Below are 22606 nucleotides of genomic sequence, written 5' to 3' on the forward strand. Positions count from 1 at the left end.
ACTGTTCTCTCGCTACTGACCAGCATTTGCACCGTTCTCTCGCTACTGACCAGCAATTAGTATAACACAGTATAATAGCCCAGAATATTTTATTGATAGTGACAACTGCGGCTGTGCAAGTTTACATTTTACCTGGTATTAACCCAAAATGGTTATCTGAGATCAAAACATTTTCATGCGGCTTGTGTACCATGACCTCTGTATAATATTTATTTGTTTCCAGAATGAGACTTTCACTCTGCAGCAGAGTGTGCGCTGATATCAAACTTCCTGGCAGATTAAAACTGTGTGCCCGACCGAGACTCGAACTCGGGACCTTTGCCTTTCGCGGGCAAGTGCTCTATCATCTGAGCTACCGAAGCACGACTCACGCCCGGTACTCACAGCTTTACTTCTGCCAGTATCTCGTCTCCTACCTTCCAAACTTTACAGAGGCTCTCCTGCTATTTATTTATTTGTTGTTGGTAACCGCCTTATAAAAATGATTTATATAAATGTAAGGCTGGTCGTCGATGATGTAGGACGCAAAAGCTACTCTAAAATGAGGAGTTGGCTTTGAAAATCCGTGCCTTTTCGACCCGTACCTAACGAGAAGCCGTCGCAGGAGCCACTGGGAAACCAATCAATGTGCAGCGAGGCGTCGAGATGACAACTAAGCCTGCACGCTCGGGCGGCGTGAGGACAGCGCACCGGAGCGAGATGAACACCTGTTGCAGCCGTTCCCCGCTGCTGCCCTGGCGGCCACCAGCCGTGAAGGCCCCACAAAGCGACCCCACGCTCTGTCCTCCACAGCAACCTGCTCAAAGTTACCGTCTATTTACGCTCACCGGCTTACACCAGCAACAGAGTGCTCTGAACACCCGGCTTGCAGGAGAAGAGCAGCAAGGCATAAGCTGCTCGAGGCGACGATGCAGTCTGGCATCACGTCCGGCACGGGAGTGGCTTCCAGTCTGTTTTCCACACTCCCTCACGGATATTTTTAGCAAACCCTTCTTCCCTATTACAAGAGCGAAGAGTTCCTGCACAGTGATTCTTTAATTTTATTGATTTGCATGTACGGTAATGGTAGGCACGTTTATCTACACTTCCATATATACTCCAAACGCCACTACACAGTGCATGGTGGAATAATACCAATTTTCCGTCCTATTCCATTCGTGTACAGAGGGAACAGATTATATACATCTTTGGACGGAGGGAGAAACGACCGTTTATACGAGGGGGGGGGGGGGGGGGGGGGCGAAATTCAAAAGTAAAGACATTTTTTCTCTGTAGGGACCATTTCGTATCAGCCGCCCTAGCGCCACTGCTGTGGAAAAATTGTGGTCAATATTACTGTTTTTGTAAACGCTTTTTCACGTGTTCGGCGATTTTTCAATGGCAGATATCAAATAGCAACGTGCTAACATCAGGTTCTATTTCCTGTTACGAAAATCAGCAACAGAAGTTGTCGCAATGCTTTGGACGTCTGACGGGGAGGAAGCTTTAAGCTAGACGAGGGTTTACGATTAGTTTTATAGTTTTAAAAATGATCAATGTTAATTGAATACAAATCACGGCCGCCAAGTCCTTCGACTTCCACACCGGATGGGAACACTGAAAAATCCGTGTTGCGATCATTTGTCACCGTCGTAGAACAATCGATGAATCAGTAGAAATGACTGGAAAATCCCGGAGTTCATGCCAACGAATTTTGTCTGAAGATGAAACGTGCTGCAGCAAAATTCGTTCCGCGTGTATTTTCTGACAACCAGAGAGCCAGTCGTTTGTTCGTGTACCGGGAATTGAAAGAACAACTGAAAGTTGATCCGGATTTTGGCGCAAAAGTCATCACAGCCGACGAATCATGGTGTTATGGGTACTACCGAGAAACCAAGCAACAATCCAGCCAGTGGAAGGGTCCTTCGTCACCAAGGCCAAAGAAAGCTAGTCAGGTGATATCCCATGTTGTGAAGACAATGTTGGTTTGCTTTTTCGTCATCAATGGGATCGTCCACCACGCATCTGTCCCACAGGATACCAGAGTTGCCCAATATTATTCCTTTAAAGTGCTACTATCATTACGTGAAGCAGTGAGAAAGACTCGCACTGTGGCAATCAAGAGAGTTCCTTTTCCACAAAGACAACGCCCCTGGCAGTTTTCGGCCAAAACCCAAATGACAACACTTTCCCACCCACCCTACTCGGCGGACCTGGCCCTCTCTGACATTTTTATTTCCAAGAACGAAAAGAAAACTGAAAGGGTAGGCTATAACAATATCGTTGACCCTCCCCCCCCCCCCCCCCCCAAAAAAAAGTCCCCCTTTTAAGTTCCCTGAATATTACTGTTACACTTCGCATGGGCTATATCGACCTATTACGATCGTAACAGCGAGTTGGGTTGGGTTGTTTGGGGGAAGAGACCAAACAGCGAGGTCATCGGTCTAATCGAATTAGGTAAGTATGGGGAAGGAAGTTGGCCGTGCCCTTTTAAAGGACCCATCCCGGCATTTTCCTGGAGCGATTTAGGGAAATCACGGATAACCTAAATCAGGATGGCCGGACTCGGGATTGAACCGTCGTCCTCCCGAGCGCGAGTCCTGTGTGCTAGCCACTGCGCCACCTCGGTCGGTGTAACAGGAAGTCTCTGAATTTTTCTATTTAAAAACTTTTCCCGTTACGTATTGTGGGCACCCATATTAGTACGTGGTGTAGCCTTCACGGGCGGCAATGCAGGCGCTGACTCTGGCAACCAGTCGACCATACAGATGGCGAATACATTACATCACGCCTGCTCGACCCGTTCACGTAGTTCTCATTCCATCTTCCACGTGATCCTCTGACGGCACCAGTCTAGCCGTACTCCTGGATGTTGTGGCGGAGTGGAAGATGGTCTATAGGGGCACTTGCACATAGTCACATTGCTAATAACTGGTTTGCAACAGTCCTTGTTGACACGTCTGGGCTCACAAGCTCTGTTGTCTGTGCTGTGGTATCTTTACGATCTGATCTGCCACTGCTGCCCTTACAATACGACGCGGTGCTGCGTGGAGTCCAGAATCTCGTCTAGGAGTGTGGAATGTACACGTGAGCTCAGATACCAGCGTCGTTGCACAACTGACGCAGCACGTCCAACTTGTGTGTTGGTTCTCTGAAAGGGTCATCCCGCTACTCGGAAGGCCACAATTTGATCCCTTTCAAACTCGCTCAGTTGGCTCTAGGAAGCAAGAATGCATCTCCGTGGCTGGTTTCCTGCTTGCTTCACACGTCTGCACCACACTGAGCCTTCTAACTGTGAGCATTCCCTATTGAAAGCTAGACACACATGGCACTTTGGTGACCATGCCATTAGGCTATCTGTAGGCGGACTACAATGAAACCATTATTGGTACATACATCCCCCAGGTGGCAAATGCCGTCAGCAGATCAAAACTGACGTAGTCTTTCCAGGTGTACCAGGTGTACGATTTTTTTCCGGCAGTGTATTTAATAGTTAACAGATATGACAGTAAAGGGACATAATGAAAATAGGAGCAATACGGCAAGATAATGAAACTACTAACTACATAACAAAGCGTACATGAAATATGACGTGAGAGAATTAAATTTAAGTGTCCTGGTTTTCATTCCATACTTCTTTACCCATGCAATCGTTCGTTGTATTGAATGGTGTCCCTTTGGCATTAACTTATGTTTTACCGCACCTAACCCAACCGCTGTCTTCTCACGTGTGTAATACGTGTAAAAATTATTATTAGCTTCGGTTCTTGTTTATTTTCAGTATTACATCTGGTGATGGGCATGTAATAGCTGTCAGTAAATGTAGCTACATCTCAACCAGTTTCCGGGCGTACATTGTGAAGGGAACTGCAAGCAATGGACAATTGGAGTCAGGGCACCTTGCAGAAGGTCATTCTTGATTTTGTATCCCACCTGGAAGGCGGCGCGTGGGTCTGCTCCTGTAAACTGAATGGGGGGGGGGGCCGATTGTAGGAAGCGAGCAGGAGCAGGTGAGGTAAGATTCTCGGTACAGCTTTTTACGTGAAAGTACATTCAATTATTAGTCAATGACATACGTAAATTTACACTGAAGAGCCCGTAGGTGCGACTGGATAGGCATCAACGTTAATAGCCACTAGTAGTAGGACAAAACTATCATTGAAGTAACAAAGTCAGTAATGGCCCCCTATGAAGTAGAAACAATGTTGCTAGGTCGTCTCCTGGGAATCAAATGGGCTGAATCCGGAGCGACGCTCGTAGAGCTCCACAGCGCCGGCTAGAGGGCGCTGTCATCGGTGACTCGTAGTGCCAACTTATGAACTTGCACCTACGCCGTGGCATCGTTGCTAAAGATACAAGTTGACAGCAGCACGTAAAGCTTTAATTCACTGGCTAAACCACGGAGTAACGGGACAGTAGCTGACGAGACGTGTAGTATGGTCCGACGAGTCGCGAGTTTACCTCGATTCAAATGATGCAAGACTTCGAGTGCATTTGTGTGTGATTTTTCTAGCGTGACTGGAGCCTACTCATCCAGGATACCGTGAACATGAACCAGTATACTTACGAAAATGTCCACATGTCGGTAGCCACAGTTCAAAAATGGTTCAAATGGCTCTGAGCACTATGGGACTCAACATCTGTGGTCATCAGTCCCCTAGAACTTAGAACTACTTAAACCTAACTAACCTAAGGACATCACACACATCCACGCCCGAGGCAGGATTCGAACCTGCGACCGTAGCGGTCACGCGGTTCCAAACTGAAGCACCTAGAACCGCAGGGGCACACCGGCCGGCGGTAACTTCAGTTGCCCTTTCTTCAATACTTTCACGGTGTTCACCGTGGACACTCCCATCTTCCAAGAGTACAACAGCTGTGTTCACAGAGATGCACACATTCGTTCCCAGTTTGTCGAACTACACTCCTGGAAATTGAAATAAGAACACCGTGAATTCATTGTCCCAGGAAGGGGAAACTTTATTGACACATTCCTGGGGTCAGATACATCACATGATCACACTGACAGAACCACAGGCACATAGACACAGGCAACAGAGCATGCACAATGTCGGCACTAGTACAGTGTATATCCACCTTTCGCAGCAATGCAGGCTGCTATTCTCCCATGGAGACGATCGTAGAGATGCTGGATGTAGTCCTGTGGAACGCCTTGCCATGCCATTTCCACCTGGCGCCTCAGTTGGACCAGCGTTCGTGCTGGACGTGCAGACCGCGTGAGACGACGCTTCACCCAGTTCCAAACATGCTCAATGGGGGACAGATCCGGAGATCTTGCTGGCCAGGGTAGTTGACTTACACCTCCTAGAGCATGTTGGGTGGCACGGGATACATGCGGACGTGCATTGTCCTGTTGGAACAGCACGTTCCCTTGCCGGTCTAGGAATGGTAGAACGATGGGTTCGATGACGGTTTGGATGTACCGTGCACTATTCAGTGTCCCCTCGACGATCACCAGTGGTGTACGGCCAGTGTAGGAGATCGCTCCCCACATCATGATGCCGGGTGTTGGCCCTGTGTGCCTCGGTCGTATGCAGTCCTGATTGTGGCGCTCACCTGCACGGCGCCAAACACACATACGACCATCATTGGCACCAAGGCAGAAGCGACTCTCATCGCTGAAGACGACACGTCTCCATTCGTCCCTCCATTCACGCCTGTCGCGACACCACTGGAGGCGGGCTGCACGATGTTGGGGCGTGAGCGGAAGACGGCCTAACGGTGTGCGGGACCGTAGCCCAGCTTCATGGATACGGTTGCGAATGGTCCTCGCCGATACCCCAGGAGCAACAGTGTCCCTAATTTGCTGGGAAGTGGCGGTGCGGTCCCCTACGGCACTGCGTAGGATCCTACGGTCTTGGCGTGCATCCGTGCGTCGCTGCGGTCCGGTCCCAGGTCGACGGGCACGTGCACCTTCCGCCGACCACTGGCGACAACATCGATGTACTGTGGAGACCTCACGCCCCACGTGTTGAGCAATTCGGCGGTACGTCCACCCGGCCTCCCGCATGCCCACTATACGCCCTCGCTCAAAGTCCGTCAACTGCACATACGGTTCACGTCCACGCTGTCGCGGCATGCTACCAGTGTTAAAGACTGCGATGGAGCTCCGTATGCCACGGCAAACTGTCTGACACTGACGGCGGCGGTGCACAAATGCTGCGCAGCTAGCGCCATTCGACGGCCAACACCGCGGTTCCTGGTGTGTCCGCTGTGCCGTGCGTGTGATCATTGCTTGTACAGCCCTCTCGCAGTGTCCGGAGCAAGTATGGTGGGTCTGACACACCGGTGTCAATGTGTTCTTTTTTCCATTTCCAGGAGTGTATTAGGCACGCTATGGCTTCTAGACTGACCCGCTAGATCATCCGACCTAAACCCCACTGAAAATGTCTGTGACTATTTGAAAAAGAAAACAGCATGTGAAACGCAACCATCAACATCCCCATAATTTGTTAGTCTATGGGACCTAATCATCAGTGAACGGCTTCGAACTGTGCCCATTATTAACGCTATAGACGGTGTTACAGGTTGTTAGTATGATGTCAAATGGTTCAAATGGCTCTGAGCACCGTAGCGGTCGCGCGGTTGCAGAAGCGCCTGGTATGGTGTCCTACAGGCGACTACTTTTCGTCCAATGTGCTTATCTGTCGTATCTTGTGATCGAGATTTTCGTTGTTGTGTACCTTCCGACATCCTACTTAGGAAATACGTTCAATTTTTTTGATTATGCCTAGCTTATAGATCCCAATGTAGAAGACAGAACATAGGACGTCAGTGAGAGAAGTAATGAGTATAACAACACTATGAGAGATCTGACAATGCTGTGGTGTGTTCATTCCTTCCAGATGCTCACTCCGAGTTCCGGCTCCGTAGAGCAATCACGTGATTTTTGAGAGCGCCGTCAGTGAATTTGTGTTTTTGTTGTGTCTTACGAAAGTGACACTGCGGAATTTAGAGCAACGTTACGCCATACAGTTTTTGTATTAAACTTGGAGAATCCACGAGTGTGACCTTTGAAAAGTTGAAACAGACCTATAGGGAAGATTTTTTATCAAGGGCACAAGTTCTGCGCAAGACGTTGAATACACACCTCTCTCAGGGAGACATTCAGCTTCAAAAACCGACGAAAACGTCGAACTTGTGCGTGCCGTTGTGAGACTGATCCTCCACGAGAAACTATCAACCGTTTTACAAAGATGTCCTTGACAGGATAGGGAGAACGGTAAATCGAGTGAGACCGGACAATGCAAACAAATGGATGCTGCATCATGACGACGCCCCGTGTCGAACGGCCACTCCCATGACGGAATTTTCGATCCCAAAAGGCAGTCTTGTTATTCCACTGCTCCCTTATTCTCCTCATCTGAGTGTCTGTGACTTTCTTCTATTCCGGAAATTGAAAAATGCTTAAAAGGACGTCATATTGGGACTCCGGAGAACATCCCAAAGAATATGACAGACCTGTTAAAGGACCCGCCAGTTGAAGCTTTTCAGCAGTGCTGCGAAGACTGGGAACAACGACTCCGCCGGCATATAGCTGCCGAAGGGAACTACTTTAAAGGGTACAATGTTGTTGTTTGTAAAAAATAAGAAAATTGGTAGATAAAAAAAGCAGTCTCTTTACTTTTGTCACACACCTCGTATAATCACGGCTTCAGTAACTGTCACAGCCTGATTATGAAGTCGCCAATGCATACGATATGTATGTCGGGGACATTCAAAGCAACCCATAAGTTCACTGACTTGGACCTATGCTAGTATCCCACACTGTGCTGACAAAATACGTATGCGATACTGACTAAACAGCTAGTGTACGAAACCGGACACTGTGCTGACAAAATACGTATGCGATACTGACTAAACAGCTAGCGTACGATACCAGACATCTGACGTTGATTCGCTGTACTGCCCTGTGTCTCACGCAATACACGGCCGCATGTAGATAACCCCTTGGTCCACGTTCCTAGATTTAGCTGTTCCACATTAACACATCCGCCGCCGACACTCAGAGTTGACCATGACGTAGAAGGGCGGCAGTCGAGTTATCTTTACATAAACGGCGAGCGCTGTCAAAACAGCATGGCGCCCGCCTGTTTGTGTTGCCTACATCACCAGCGGCACACGGCGCTCGTAATGGAGGATCGCTGTAGAGGACTGAGGATCTCGCAGAGTCCGAAAGTCAACACTCGACAATTTTTGACTGAGCTCACCTACGCAGCGCCACGCAGTCTCTCGCCATCTGCCCACATGCCTTGTGGCATACAGCATTGCAAGTCATCGTGCTTTCAGCACCGAGGATCATCGTTTTCTATCAAGCACATTGCATCACGTTTTCTAATTGTTAGTGGTGGTTCTTTGTCATGGACAGAACATCAGCACGACAGGTTTCGCTGATGAGACATCAGTGGTTTCCAGAAATGACCAAAAACGGAGTCGAATGCTTAGTGCAAGGCAACGTGTACTTCCTGCCAAGAACATGATTTGAAAATCGATATTAGGTAGGTTTCAAACAGAGTCGAAACTGCAGCTTTTTTATGCAACTAACAAGTCGCCCTTCATCTTCGAAAATATTAAAAACACTGCATACCGCCAGGTGCTGGCCCTACAAACCATCGTATGGGCCGCGCGGGATTAGCCGAGCGGTCCGGGGCGCTGCAGTCATGGACTGTGCGGCTGGTCCCGGCGGAGGTTCGAGTCCTCCCTCGGGCATGGGTGTGTGTGTGTGTGTGTGTGTGTGTGTGTGTGTGTGTGTGTGTTTGTCCTTAGGATAATTTAGGTTAAGTAGTGTGTAAGCTTAGGGACTGGTGACCTTAGCAGTTAAGTCCAATAAAATTTCACACACATTTGAACATTTTTTTTCTATCGTATGGGCGCCCTTGCTTCCTCCTAACCGTGACCATGACACGCACATAAACAAAAACAAGACTAGGATTCCTGACAGAGTAAACGAATCTTGCTATTTCAGAATCAGAACAAGTAAAGAAGGAAGATGCAAGAAAGGCGTGATAACTAGGCTTACACTAGACAAAAGGGCTTATTAAAGAGGTGAAGAACGATGGGGGAGGAAATCAGTCGGCTGGAGAAAAAACAAAAATCCCTCGATTCGTTTGAAATGTGCCAGGGAAAAACGGGGACACACGTCATCTGAACCTCGTTCACACTGAACACGAGACTCATATGATAACCACTAAGCCAACGTACTTGCAGTTAATGCAAACAGTAAAGACTACAAAAATGTCAACAGTGCCTTTTTCCCCCAATAATACGCAAAGGGGGTTCACGAAACGGAGGATATCTGAAAGAACCACTCGATTTTTTAAGGTTTGCTGTTTTCCACTTAATAGGGGCTTACTCGTCACCTTTCTTCGTATAACAACAGCTAAAGTTCGTGACAGCTGTCATTTACTCGTGACTGACAGCAACACTGAATACCTTAGCAAGCTAGGCACGTCACAGCAATGACTAAGCAGTGAATGAGCCGTAAAGCGCAAGGCAAGTGTTGCTGAGTCCCGTCCAATTTATCAAGGCGTGGTCAATACCGGGATGAAGGCTGACGGGCGGTGATCCCGGATAGCGATCTGACACGGCGGGGCGCCCACTCCACCCGCTTCTCGCCCCACGGGAGGTCTTACTCTGCAGCGGTACTCTCACTGGCTTCCCACTTTTTGCATTTGTTACTACCCGTATTACGTTGACTCCTAGGGTGAGACGAATTGCTACGTGCCAACACTGTGACAACGTTCGTACGCAGAGGTGTGTTCCGTCATCTGCGTTCAATATTGCGGTAGTTGTCAGTCCAAAGACTGGTCTGACGAAGCTCCCCACGCCGGTATCCCTCGTGAACTCCTCTACATATCTGCACAACTACTGCAACCTGTGCATTCAAGCGTTGGTATCCTGCTGCTGTTTTCACACCCACTCCTTCCCCACTTCTCACACAGTCCCCCCCCCCCTCCCTCCCCCTCCGTTCCCCACTTTCCTCCCTCACCAAATTGATTATTGTTTGATTTCTCAAGAAGTGTCCTATGAATGTACTCTCAGATAAATTTGTAAATAAATCTCTTTGCTCCCAAATATCTCTTCACTAATTTCTTTGTCTTTGGCATTCTTCTGTAGCACCACATTTAAATATATTCTATCCCTTTCTTGTCTTTCAAATAATTAAGTTGCAACAGCTATTCTATTACCAATCGTTGCTTAGTACCTAGTATTCTAATTACGTTTTTCGGTTACGTATACTGTTGCTTGAAAATGGCTACACACAAAATAAATACGAAATCAATAACGGCAAATTATCCTTGCTGGGTATCAAGTAGCACGTATTCATTTCAAATATGAAAATGACAAAACAGGATTAAGTAACACAATAAATTGTGAAATACTGGTAAAATTTTTGGACAGGTTCTTAAACCGTCCACTTAATTATGTATGATACCAGAAAATCTTACGGAAGATTTCCCACCAACAGAGCTAGAAGGATATGAAGCCATTGAAATACTCATAGACGACCAAGCAAGTGGCGAAGACTCCATTCCAGCATAATTATTGCAATGGTTTGAATCAAAGATTGTAAGTTATCTGCACTTGCTTTTTGAGAACATTTGAAAAACAGCATTGACCCATACACTACACGAACATCTACATCTACGTGATTACTCTGTTATTCACAATAAAGTGCCTGGCAGAGGGTTCAATGAACCAACTTCGAGCTGTCTCTCTACCGTTCCACTCTCGAGTGGCACGCGGGAAAAACGAGCACTTAAATTTTTCTGTGCGAGTCCTGATTTCTCTTATTTTATCGTGATGATCATTTCTCCCTATGTAGGTGGGTACCAACAGAATGTTTTCGCAATCGGAGGAGAAAACTGGTGATTGAAATTTCATGATAGGATCCCGTCGCAACGAAAAACGCCTTTGTTTTAATTATTGCCACTCCAATTCATATCTGTTGCACTATCTTCCCTACTCCGCGATAATACAAAACGAGCAGCCCTTCTTTGTACTTTTCGATGTCATCCGTCAGTCCCACTTGATGCGGGTCCCACACCGTACAGTAATACTCCAGAATAGGGCGGACAAGCGTGGTGTAAGCAGTCTCTTTAGTAGATCTGTTGCACCTTCTAGGTGTTCTGCCAATGAATTGCAGTCTTTGGTTTGCTCTACCCACAGTATAACTTATGCGATCGGTCCAATTTAGGTTATTTGTAATCGTAATCCCTAGGTATTTTGTTGAATTTACAACCTTCAGATTTGTGTGATTATCGCATAATCGAAATTTAGCCGATTGCTTTTAGTACTCATGTGAATAAAGGGAGAGGAATAAAATGTCAATAATAGAGAAGAGTCACTTCTGCCAGTGATATACAAAATATTATCATAAATTCTCCTGAACAGAGTTGAAGAGACCACAGACAAACTGGAATAATATCAGGGTGGTTTTCGAAAGGGAAGATCCTGCACAGATCAGATTCTTAACTTAATAACAATACTGAGCCACAGAATGTTAACCAGCAAACTATAATACTATCATTTACTGAATTCAAGGAAGAATTTGATCCGGTACGCAAACAACACAGAAAATCACTAGAGAATTTTGTGTTAAAGTAAATGTGAAACTCTAACAAATACTATATCTAAATAGATTTGCTTTTGGAGGGGGTCTATCTTGAGCAAAACACAATCTTATTTTTTATTCTATTTGCCGACATGTTTCGCTGAAGTTTCAGCATCGTCAGTGGGTTTTTATTTTCTTCTATTAAACATAAAAAATGCTCTTTACTAGTTGTACAAATATAAATTAAAGAGTTTTAAGAAAGTATTTACAAATTTAAAAAGAAGGGGTTTTGTAAATACACGTTGTTACCATGTACTGTTTTGCTCAGGGCAGACCCACTCCAAATGCAAATCTATTTGTAAGCAAGCTCAGACAGAAGAGCTTCAACCTCAAGACGCTATCCACCATTAGTTTTACAGGAAAAATATCTCAGCAATTTGAAAATAAAAACTGGTGTTAGACAAGGAGATGGCTTATCACGTTTATTGTTTAACAACGTTTTAGAAGAAGTTGTAATGATCTGGACTCTGGACCTAAATAACCAATAATTCCGGCAAGAAAAGCAAATGAACTAAGGTCTTTTGAAGATGATTTTCCAATACTTTCAGAAAATCAGGCATGAGCGGTTACTCATATGAATCTGGAAAGATAGCGAATGGGACTAGTCTCAGAATCTCTGCTGAATAAACAAAATTAATGGCAAATACAAAAAAATGCATTCAACTACATAACAACACAAACAGATAAAATAGACTGAATTTGCGAATTTAAATACAGTATCTGGGGGAAACAGCACATAATTGACTATAAAAGCAATAGAAATACGAGAACAATAAAATGGAAAGAACATATGGTTTCGTGATGAATATTTACAACAATAAATGGGTATCTAGAAAAATAAAACGAAAACACTATACCACTGTGGTACAGCCAGAATTCTTACATGGATGTGAATATCTAACGATGAACTATAAACTGGAGAGAATTGAAGTATCTCAAAGGTGGATTATTAGAAAATGGTGCAACACAAACTACACATGGTTGGAAAATGAGAGGCAACGAGGAGATCTACGAAAATATAGAGAAAAATAGCTGAAGTAATGGTAAAGTGAATTATTCTTCTTTGAACATACACACCGAACAAATGAGAACAGGCTACTAAAATAAATATTCCTGCCTTCCCGGAAAAAGTAATGGAAACAGCATGGATTACAGAAGTAAGAAAATAATTAGAAACAAACAACATCAAATAATCAGAAATAACATACAGAAACCTTTTTAAGTGGACACTGTGTTATATCCTAGCCAGTAATGCCACCCGAGCCCGCTGCCAAAAAGGTTGGCAGCATCAAAGTCCGGACGCCGTCCGCATAAGCAGCGCCAGCGAGACAGGAAATCGCCGCAAGTCTGCGCGCGCCACCGCTGGCTTCTGGTTTCTTAAGCGCTGGAGTCGCGAGCGCTAGGACAGTTCTGTATTCGCCGCTCAGTTGTATACTCGCCACCGAATTGTGTACTTGCTAGTCAGTTGTGTGTTCATCGCAGCAGAGTTGTTGTTTGTCGTCAGCCGACGTTGACCTAGCCGCTCCGACTCGAACTAGACAGATTTCTGTAGACACGGAGTTCACTACTGTGTTTCTGTATCTTCGTTAATAAAGATAAGTACCGACTTTTATTTAATCAGAGTGTTTGGGTTTTCATCTTTCTGTTCACTGTTCCAGCGGACCGGTCGGCCCGCTATTAAAAGTGTGGCGGTGACTTCGTAAGCCGTTTCTACAGAGAATTGTTGGTCGCTACGAACGCCGCCACAAAACACTGTACGTCAAATTCGATGAAATTTGGCATTTTCTGTTTTCTGTTCCGTAATGTACTTCGGACTTTCCTTGGCGTGCTGTTAAACACTAAAAACAGAAAATTTTAAGGTGGTCAAACAGTATTTCGAAAGCTGACATATGACTGACGATTTTCACCACTTCGCGTACACTGCCACAGTTGAACAGTCATATCTTGGGATCTACGCAATCTAGAAGGCTGTGAATTGCCTTGATTTGTGCCTACTGTTACGTCTCATAAGTTGGCATTACGAATAAACAAATCTATTTCTGGTACTGGTTTTATTTGAAAGTAGTGTGATAACTAGCGATTTCTGTAGTGCTCTTGCTCCTATTGCTGTATAATACGTAAATAAAATGAGTGTAAAAGTACGTTTAAGAAACCCAAATTTGCGGGTAATCACATGGGAGTATCTGAAAGTCTCTTCGCGTTTGCTGCTGGATACTAAAATAAACTCGAGTCAATATTTCGGCGATCCAACTATTCGCCAACTTCAGGAGAACGCTGCTGCTGCTACTGAGTCCCAAGAGGCTTTTAAGACTTATTACGCCGGGAAAGCCTACAATGTCATGTGAGACCTGAATCTGCGTCTGAAATATTAGAAAACACATATGCTAACACTTAAAGAAACCACGAAGTTTCTAAAGTGACCATGCCCCCTGGTGCAGCCGAAAGAAAGGTAACATTAAAATCGCAGTAGAAAAAGTAACGATTTTATGGACAATATCATTATTGATCTGCAAATCCTTGCACAAGTTCTCTCTGAATCTGAGGCTTGCTCTCTTTGTGGTGTTGAAGTTAAACTTCACGCGGATATTGGAGCAAGGGTAAGCGTTGTGCGTAAATTAATAATTAAATGTCCGAATTCCAAAACTGTAAAAGCATTTCATACTTCACCAAAGTGTTTAGGTAATGAATTGTTTCAGACTGATGCGAGGCTGTACAAACCGCTGTTATAAGCGGCTCTTCGTATAGCAAATATGAGTAACTTTGCCATTAAAAAAATACTTGTGCGCCTTAGCAGCTAAAATTTTGACAGTGCAATTCTTTCGGCGTATTCTTCCGATGTGAAAAATTTCAGGTTACGTTTCGACATGTCGAATTGGACCATTCCTTTATCAGTTCCTAATAAAATTAAAGACAGTGAACTGATATTGAAGCTTGTTAACACATTACATACAGAAAATAAGCACACTCTGAATGCTTAACGGCCACTTAACATGTCGGCTGCAGTCTAGATGGCCGTTAACGCATTCGTTTGTAGTGCAGTAACGGCAAGGCAGATTGTACACCAAATGTGAATAGAAGTATAGTCTAACCTGCTCATAGGTATCTTCCCAGCGTCTGGTAACTCACCTGAAACACAAAGAGAACGCAATTTTCAAACACGAATACACCACTCCATAAAAACCTAGAAAAGTTAGCATTGCTTAACTTAGAATAAAAATAATTTATTATCGAAGTTAGATTTACTACCTACTATTGCATGAAACAATATCATTGATAATTTCTAGAGAGAGTATACTGACGGAGAAGGTCACCGAATTAGGAACAGCCGGCTGGAGTGGCCAAGCGGTTCTAGGTGCTACAGTCTGGAACCGCGCCACCGCTACGGTCGCAGGTTCGAATCCTGCCTCGGGCATGGATGTGTGTGATGTCCTTAGGTTAGTTAGGTTTAAGTAGTTCTAAGTTCCAGGGGACTGATGACCTCAGCAGCAGTTAAGTCCCATAGTGCTCAGAGCCAATTAGGAACAACTGTAATATCTTACCACTGATTTTAGGCAAGTCTTGATTTTCGCTGAGGAAAAAATAAATAGGAAAAAGAAAACATTAGATATGTAGGTATTCGAAAACAAAGAAATGCAACACAGGGTTTGGAGAGATCGGTGGACTTACTATATCTTTCCGCAGCTTTTTTTTCCAGTTTCTCCTTAACAAAGAATTTTAAAAACATCCAAAATTTGTGTATTCTATAAACTTTTAGGCTAGTACATCAGTACATGTTCTTACGGCAACTTTGTCTCAAATGCAAACCAAATTTATTTGTTGACTTTCATGGATTAGACGTTCTTTTTGTTTATTTTAAGTGGTGAAGCATTGCGAGTGTAGTGCGCCCAGCTTCAGATTTGAACTTGGTTAGTGAAACTAAAACTCCCACTCCTTCTCTGTTCCTGACTGCATACCAGATTAGTCATGCAATAAATATCTTAATGTGTATTTTACGAAGGGATGAATGAACATGGTAAAAATAATCTTCTAAGAAACTTTATTTGACGAGATTGTTTTTAGTGGTCTGCGTGTGTGACAGCCAAAAAAGGAAACCAAGACGATCCTACTTTGTACACTGTATTTTTTTTTTTAAAGACTACTGGAATCGCGTCTCTTCGGCCCCCTACGGACAACGCAGGAAAAAATGGAAAGATGATTATGGTTTAACGTCCCGTAAACGACGAGATCATTGGAGACGAAGAAAAGACCTGATTAGGTAAGGATGGGGAAGGAAATCGGTCGTGTTCTTTCAAAGGAACCACCCTGACATTCATCTTACGCGCTAGATGGTCGTCCAGGGATTTGAACCACCACCCACCTAAACAGAATTCCAGTGTAACACTACCGCACCATCTAGCCCAATGGAGGGGTCACGAGAAGTAGAAATACAGGACCTGTTTTAGTGAAGCTGACATAACGTGTGAGCGATATTCTCTTCCCATGTATGCACTTATCATGCTGCTGTCTAAGAATGACTTAAGAGGTTGAACCAGTGAAGGGTTCACGGGTTAGCGTTCTACAGCACGATACCGCTAACCGCTTATATTCAGTTTTTCATAAACAACTATTTGTAACACAGTCATTGTCGTAGTTATTAACAACACACACTTGCGATAAGCAGAAAATATGGAGGCTGAAGACGTTCAGTACACTACTGATAAACGTCATCAGTAACACTATGTCATTGTAACTACCGCAACAGAATTACCGCTAGTGGCACCTATAGCTAACACTTACAGTAAAATTTACTCATGGGGAGAGTATTTGCTGTTTCATTTCCCTCACATTTAATAATATATTTATGCAGCCCTTCAGCAGTTGTGAGGAATTTCTCTTCTCGCATCTTGCAGACCGCTGTAGTGAGAAATATAGTGGCGAAAAGTTCGATTAAGGTTCATAACCCAAGGATTCGCTGGGAATTACACGAATTTGTTGTCTTCGATTGAAGACTGAACTGATGCAGCTGCCCACATAGTCTATACTTCGCAAGCCTTTTCTGTCCATGTAACTACCGCGACCAGCACGCATTTGAACCTGCTTACTGTAGTCAAGAATTGGTCTCCTCCACAGTCCCCCCCACCTAGCACTTCCCTCCGTTACCAAAATGACGGTTCCTTGAGGGCTCAGGATGGGGCCTATTACCCGAAACCTGCTTATAGTCAAGTCGTCGATAAATTATTACTTTGGCCCAGTTCGATTCCGTACCTCCTTACTAGTTATCCGATCTACAGATCTAATCTTTAGCGCTCTTCTGTAGCACTTCTATAAAAGACTACACTCCAGAGAATTACCATGAGAAGAGACATTTCATTTTATATTACAATGTTAACAAATTCTCTTTCTCAGAAACGTTTCTTTTGTAACTGCCACTCTGTATTTTATATCCTCTTTAACATTGGCCAGTGTCACTTATTTTGCTGTACGAATAACAAAACTCATCTTCTACTTTTAGTATCTTATTTCCTAATGTAACTCCCTCAGCCTTGCTTTATTTAATTCGTCTCTATTTAGTTTCACTTGTTTTGCTTCAATTGAAGTTCACCTTCTAACCTCTTTTCAAGACACTCTCTATTCCGTTCAACAGTTCTTTCAAGTCCTTTGCCATCTCTAACAGAATTGCAACGTAGTCGGCAAACTTCATGGATTTAACTTACTCACCCTAAACTTCAATTCCGTTTCCAAATTTCTCTTCTGGATTCGTTCACAACTTGCTCACTGTGCAATTTGAATACCATCTGGGACAGGCTAAATTTCTGTCTCACTCTTTCCTCAACTAGTGCTATCCTTTCGTGTCCTTTGACTCAAAACTTCAGTATGTTTTTAATGCAAATTTTAGAGAACCTTTCGCTCCATGTTTTACCACGATTACCTTTAAGAGCTTCAAAGAGAATATTGCAGTCATCATTGCCAAAAGCTTTGTATAAATGTACAAATCTTACTCCTTTAGATTTATCTTTCTTCGACTTACGTTCTAGGATAAGCCGTAAGATCAGTATTTCCTCGCGTATTGCCACGATCTTTCGGAACTGAAATCATCCGTAACATACCCTACCAGCAACAAAGTAGGTCACGAATCATTGACTGGTACTGAACTAGCAGCACGCGATCGAATCTAAAACGCGTAAGGGCAACGACCAGTTTGAGGGCGAACACGTGCAGGGAAAATGCAGACACGGACTACCGAACACGTATTTTCTAATGAGTCAAAAGATAAAGAAGCAAACAGAGCAGAATTCTCGAATTCAGTCTGAATTACAGGTGGGATCTGTGTAGAAACGAAACAGTGTCAACAAAACAAGAACGAAACATTGTCAACAAACGGCTTTGTCTTTCCTCGAAGGCATCGCTTTTGACTTACCTACATCTAGATACATACTCCGCAAGACAACGTACGGTGGGTGGCGGTCGGTAAGCTGTACCACAACGAGTTGTTTCCTTTCCTGTTCCACTCCCAGACAGAGCAAGGGAAAAATTACTACCTGTATGCCTCCGTACGGGCCCAAATTTCTCGTATCTTATCCGCGTGCTACCTACACGAAATGTATGTCGGTGGCAGTAGGATTGCTCTGCAGTCAGCCTCAAATGCCGGTCCTCTAAATTTCCTCAATGGTGTTCTTCGAAATGAATGTCTTCTTTCCTCCAGGGATTCCCACTTGAGCTCCCGAAGCATATCCGTAACACTTGCATGCTGATCGTAAATACCGGTAACAAATCTAGCAGCTCGCCTATGAATTGCTTCGATGTCTTCTTTCAATCCGACCTGATGCAGATGGCAAACACTCGAGTGGTACTCAAGAATAGGTCGCACTCGAGTGCTATGTTCGGTCTCCTTTACAGATGAACAACGCTTTCCTAAAACTCTCTCAATAAACCGAAGTCGACCATTCGCCTTCCATGCCATAATTTTCACATGCTCGTTCCATTTTCATATCGCTTCGCAGCGTTAAGCCCAGATAATTAAACGACATATGTTAAAGAATGACGAAATTCCTCCAGCTTCTGCCAATAAAACCAACACCGTAATACAGCTGGAGGAATTTCGTCATTCTTTAACATATATTATACTAGCTGACGTCCCAAGTCGTCCGTTTTAATTATGGATGTACGAAAATTAAATGACAGGACACTAGTAATGCTGTATTTGAACATTACGCGCTTGTTTTTCCTATTCATCCGCAGTAACTTACATTTTTCTACATTAAGAGCCAGCTGCCATTCATCACATCAACTAGAAATTTTGTCTAGGTCGTCTTGGTTCAACTTACAGTCACTTATCTTCGACACCTTTCTGTGCACCACAGCATCATCAGCGAACAACCGCAGATTGCTGTTCGCCCTGTCCGCTAGATCACGTTTCCATATAGAAAATAATAGGGGTCCTAACCACACTTCCCTGAGGTTCTTCCGGTTTTTCCCCCGTCTCCGACGAACAACATATTGGGTTGTATTACTTAACAAGTCTTCGAGCCAGTCATATATCTAGGACCCTATTCCGCATGCATGTACCTTCTTTAACAGTCTGCAATGCCGTAACGTGTCGAATGCTTTTCCGAAATCTACTAATATGGAATCTACTTATTGCGTTTCATTCATAGTTTGCAGTATATCATGTGAGAAAAGAGCAAGCTGGGTTTCGCACAAGCTACGTTTTCTAACGCCGTGTTGCTTCGTGTGCCGCTTCATCACGTTCACAACAGTACTTCAGCACTGTCCGTTTGGTATATCTTCGCTGCTTCTGTGTTTCCGACTTTATGTAGGCTACCTGCTACTCAAAACGACTGCTGACCAGAGGAGAGACACGATGCACGAACAATGAAACTAATGCACAACAATTGAAAACGATATGGAACAGAAGACGATAACCAAAATTTTCTTCCTCGCACAAGAGAAACAACAGAAGGCGACACTGATGGTAAATTTTCGAATTGTTGTGGCCCGTCTTGGCCTGTCTAATGAGCTGACTCTCTGTTAATATCAGAGCTGACTTTTGGAGAAGCCAGTTTTAAATCTCAACTATCACTTCTTTAGAGTTTGTGCTAGTTCATTGCATTGTTTCGAGTAAAATGCTTTCTACAAAGATCTTTCATCATTTTGTTTCCTCATCCTTCTCTCACATTTGCTATTCCTAGAATGAGGGCGTCACTAGCATCGAGGCATTTTCATAAACGAAAACAGAATTAACGGAAAATTAGAAAATGCAGTCATGTCAGTTACCTTTTGTACGTATATGGGAAATATATAAGGCGCGTAATCCAGCTCATTCTGTTTATTCATGACATCCGTAACATATAACGACGATGAGATTTCTGTTACGAATCTTGTCTACCGTAACTTTTAATATAGGTCCGTACTATCATTCGCGGAATAACATACGAGACTACAGATGTTCGATTAGACATGCAAGTGAGTGAACGATTTCTTGTCAAAGTGAACAATGCACCGTTCTACATGGCGAGACATCGTCTCAAAGGAACACGTCAGCGTTTGTGCTTCAGAGAAGTTTTATAAGATCGTTGTCGTTCATAATATACGTTAGTGCCTCATTAAACGATGCAGCAGCAATCTGTTCCTAGGCGATGCCGCCGCTGCAGGAGGTCTTCTGATCAATCTGCCGTGCGATAAAATACGTTTAACAGAACATTAATTCTCGGAGTAACAATTGGCATCTAACCGTAAATACAAACATAGGCAACAGATTTGGGACCCTTATACATTCAGTATGAGCAAGTTCAAAGAATGGCAGCGTGATTCATGATGAGATTCTTCGGTAGTAAGAGAGCCCTGCGAAGAGGCACTTCCCAGATCTTGTCTTGGTTAGATGGTTTGTCTTTTACAGTCACATGAAAGAATCAGTGACAAAACTGGGGCACTTACGGAATGCAAAGAAGCAAGAATACGGTCGTTTTCTCTGCACAACACTCGAGAATGGACCAAGAAAATGAGGGGGAGGGGCTGTAGATAATACTAGCAGCAGGTCCCTTTCACGTTATGGTATGTGTCAGTTGTTTTGGGTGCAAAGGTAGATAGTGAAATAATAATGGCAGTAAACTTAAAATATCCTGGTATGTTAAAATTGCGTGCCAGGCTGGCACTCGAATCCGGAACCGTGGGGTTTTGTGGGCAATGCTGTTACCTACTGAGCATAAAACAATTGTTCAAATGGCTCTGAGCACTATGGGACTTATCATCTGAGGTCATCAGTCCCCTAGAACTTAGAACTACTTAAACCTAACCTAAGGACATCACACACATCCATGCCCGAGGCAGGATTCGAACATGCGACCATAGCAGCTGCGCGGTTCTGGACTGAAGCGCCTAGAACCGGATGGCCACCACGGCCGGCTACTGAACATCCAGGCAGGGCACACGATCCACCCTCACAGCACTACTTCAGTCAGTACCTCTCTCTCCTACCTTCAAAACTTCACAGAAGTTCTCCTGCACATTTTGCGAGTCTAGCTCTCCCGGAATAAAGGATATGGCGCAAAAATAGCTTCGACAAAGCCTAAGTGATTGTTTCCAGAATGAATATGTCAGTGAAACCGTACAGAGTCTAACCACCAAAACATATTAATTTACGTGGAAGTTCCTGAAAGATAATTATATTAAAGAAAGCCGATAAGATACGTCGTAGTCGTTAATGGAAGTCTGCTGAAACAAATATATAACAAATCTTTGGATGACCATTTCAGTTATCAACTTCGGTTTGGCACCTGGATGCTTCTGATGTGCTTCGAGCTCTTCACTTCCAGCAAACATATTCCAGATCTGCCGCTGCCACGCTGAACTGTCTGTCTGCTCGACATACAGTAACTGTGCCTGACGCAAACGACGAAGTATGTAACGTTCCGGCTAAATTCAAGCCAATGTGCGTCCTAGTCCTTGCAGATGTCTCACCTTACTTATGTTACATATTTAATCGCTTGTGTTGCACATATTTAATCGCTTGTGCTGCATTCATGTGACCGTGACCGTGATTTATTGAGTGATTACACTACACTACGGGAAATAAGAAATTTTTGTTGTTTGTATAGAATGAAATACTTGTTTGGCACCTAAGTTGCGAAGTAATATAACACACGAGAAGTTTCATTCTACACCATGGACGTGTAAGTGCGAAGATCTTATCCACGGTCGCGTGCGGTTGGCACTTTTATGCACACTAACAGTCTAGACAATTTACGGTGCAGATAATGGTCCATGGCACTCATGTCCACTTTTCACGGTCTTAGAGGGACTAACCAAGACTTAAGCGAAAGTTACAGCTCTACTATATTCCCAATTCTATACTTAGAGTAACGGATTCACCACTTTCGATTGCTATAAGTTACTGGCTATCGCAACACGCTTCATTGATGAGGGAGGGGGAGCCAAATGAAACAGAGTCTTAATTATGACTTCCGGTCGCGCCCTGTGAGTATAAACCTCCAGCTATCGAATAGTTATACGTTGTAATACGAGATCTCTTCCAAGCAATCGCGTGCGCACGCACTTAGTCGCATTAGTTTGTCTGCAAAAAAAGGAGGGAAAACAATTATCCCTCTGCGAGCGCTGCCGCATTTTTTTTTTCATCCAGTACTTTCAGCCATTCAATAGAACACGAGCACTTCGTATTCAAGTGTAAAAAGTCACGGAGAACTCTCCAGCTGGCAGACAAAGCCAAATTCCGCCGATGCAGGATGTTACAGTGCAACTGTGGAGACTCCTACAGGAAATCCCCGTGGCCCAGTTGTCTAACAGGTGTCCCCCTTCTTCGTCTCCTACTCCTATTTCTGCACGACGCTCAGTTTTTGTGCTGCTAGTTTCCTTTCTGCAGGTGCTGAATGCTGCATAAAAGAGATGGGGAAAATGCCAAATACAAGCGCAACAAGGGTACAGCGCGTGTAGTATTTAAGCACTACACGTTGCGCGTGTTCCTTAGTTTCTTGATGTCCGTTACTTAATTCTAAGTTT

The sequence above is a fragment of the Schistocerca piceifrons genome, chromosome 6 (assembly GCF_021461385.2).
Source record: "Schistocerca piceifrons isolate TAMUIC-IGC-003096 chromosome 6, iqSchPice1.1, whole genome shotgun sequence".
Taxonomy (NCBI): domain Eukaryota; kingdom Metazoa; phylum Arthropoda; class Insecta; order Orthoptera; family Acrididae; genus Schistocerca; species Schistocerca piceifrons.